The sequence below is a fragment of the Saimiri boliviensis genome, chromosome 5 (genome assembly GCF_048565385.1).
Source record: "Saimiri boliviensis isolate mSaiBol1 chromosome 5, mSaiBol1.pri, whole genome shotgun sequence".
NCBI classification, from domain to species: Eukaryota; Metazoa; Chordata; class Mammalia; order Primates; family Cebidae; genus Saimiri; species Saimiri boliviensis.
The window spans coordinates 82,019,644-82,022,397 of NC_133453.1; positions in this window are offsets into that span (position 1 = coordinate 82,019,644).

Sequence of the window (2,754 nt, forward strand, 5' to 3'; positions counted from 1 at the left end):
TATTTGCAGATGACATGATTGTATATTTAGAAGAGCTTATCATCTCAGCCCAAAATCTCCTTCAACTGATAAGCAACTTCAGCAAAGTCTCAGGATACAAAATCAACGTGCAGAAATCAGAAGCATTTCTATACACCAGTAACAGACTAGCAGAGAGCCAAATCATGAGCAAACTCCCATTCACAATTGCTACAAAGAGAATAAAATACCTAGGAATACAACTAACAAAGAATGTAAAGGACCTCTTCAAGGAGAACTACAAACCACTGCTCAAGGAAATAAGAGAGGACACAAACACACGGAGAAACATTCCATGCTCATGGTTAGGAAGAATTAGTACCATGAAAATGGCCATACTGCCCAAAGTAATTTAGAGATTCAACGCTATCCCCATCAAGTTACCAATGACCTTCTTCACAAAGCTGGAGAAAACCACCTTAACCTTCATATGGAACCAAAAGAGAGCCCACATAGCCAAGTCAATTCTAAGCAAAAAGAACGAAGCTGGAGGCATCATGTTACCTGATTTCAAACAATACTACAAGGTTACAGTGATCACAACAGCATGGTTCTGGTACCAAAACAGAGATATAGACCAATGGAACTGAACAGAGGCCTTGGAGGCAACACAACATATCTACAACCATCTGATCTTTGACAAACCTCATAAAAAACAAACAATGGGGAAAGGAATCCCTGTTTAACAAATGGTGTTGGGAAAACTGGCTAGCCATGTGCAGAAAGCAGAAACTGAACCCCCTTCTGACACCTTACACTAAAATTAACTCCAGATGGGTTAAAGACTTAAACCATAATACCTAACACCATAAAAACCCCAAAAGAAAACCTAAGCAAAACCATTCAGGACATAGGCATAGGTAAGGACTTCATGACTAAAACACCAAAAGCAATGACAACAAAAGCCAAAATAGACACATGGGATCTAATTAAACCCCAGAGCTTCTGTACAGCAAAGGAAACAATCATTAGAGTGAACCAGCAACCAAAAGAATGGGAAAAAATTTTTGCAATCTACCCATCTGATAAAGGGCTAATATCCAGAATCTACACAGAACTAAAACAGATGTACAAGAACAAAACAAACAAACCCATCCAAAAGTTGGCAAAGGATATGAACAGATACTTTTCAAAAGAAGACATATATGAGGCCAACAAACACATGAAAAAATGCTTATCTTCACTGATTATTAGAGAAATGCAAATCAAAACCACATTGAAATACCACCTCACGCCAGTTAGAATGGCAGTCATTAAAAAATCTGGAGACAACCAATGCTGGAGAGGATGTGGAGAAATAGGAACACTTTTATTTTACACTGTTGGTGGGAGTGTAAACTAGTTCAACCATTGTGGAAGACAGTGTGGCACTTCTTCAAGGATCTAGAAAAAGAAATTCCATTTGACCCGGCAATCCCATTACCGGGTATATATATCCAAAGGATTATAAATCATTCTATTATAAAGACACATGCACATGTATGTTCATAGTGACACTGTTTACAATAGCAAAGACCTGGAACCAACCCAAATGCCCATTAATGATAGACTAGACGAGGAAAATGTGGCACATATACACCATGGAATACTATGCAGCCATAATAAACGATGAGTTTGTTTCCTTTGTAGGGACATGGATAAATCTGGAAACCATCATTCTCAGCAAACTGACACAAGAACAGAAAATCAAACACCACGTTTTCACTCATAGGCGGGTGTTGAACAATGAGAACATATGGACACAGGGAGGGGAGCATCACACACTGGGGTTTGTTGTGGGGGGTGCTGAGAGACAGTGGGGAGTGGGGAGGTCAGGGAGGGATAACATGGGGAGAAATGCCAGATGTAGGTTACAGGGGGATGGAGGCAGCAAACCACATTGCCATGTGCGTACCTATGCAACAATCCTGCATGAGCTGCACATGTACCCCAGAACCTAAAGTACAATTAAAAAAAGAAAAACAAACTGTTCCAGATTGCCAAAGACTGAGGAGACACAACAACTAAGTGCAACTTGAGGTCCTGAATGACGTTCTGCATTGAGGGTGGGGAAAGGCCTAAAGAGAACCAGGCTGGACTTTATGCAATTAGAACAACTGGTTGTTTGAATAATTAATTGAACATGCTAGAAGAATAATTTGGGAGGTGGTGCTGAGCATAGAATTTAACAAGTCCCTTGTAGAACATTGTAGTTCTCCCGTGTAACATTTCTCAAAGGATAGTGGCATGTCTCTATCTTTTACTAGAATGTAAGCTTCATGAACCCGAAGTGGTCCCATCTATCTGGTACCACTTTGCCCAAGTGCTCAATGCATTGCCAATAAATGTGATTTAAAACATTACCTTAATCTGCTGCTGGTTAATTTCATGCAAGCAACTTTGCCCCTCACCTCTGCTCTGGGTGGCTTTGCTAGTTGGGTGGCTCTTTCCACCTAAGAATGGCCAAGGGGTTCATCCCTTTATTTAATGCCTCCTTCTCTTTCAGGCTCAGTATAAGCCTCATCTTTTTAGTCCAAAGTATTAGGCTTTAGAGACCAGATGGAATTCAAATTTCAGTTCCCTGGCAGACCAGCCTACAAGTTAGCTTGGTCTTTCCTCCTCTCCAGGTGTGGTTTCCTCAACAATGAAGAAAGGTTTGAATTTAAAAACTTTTTTTTGTTTGTTTTGTTGTTGTAATTATTGCTGGATGGATTGTTTGCTTATTTGCAGATTCCCCCTTTTATTTTTTTGTTTTCT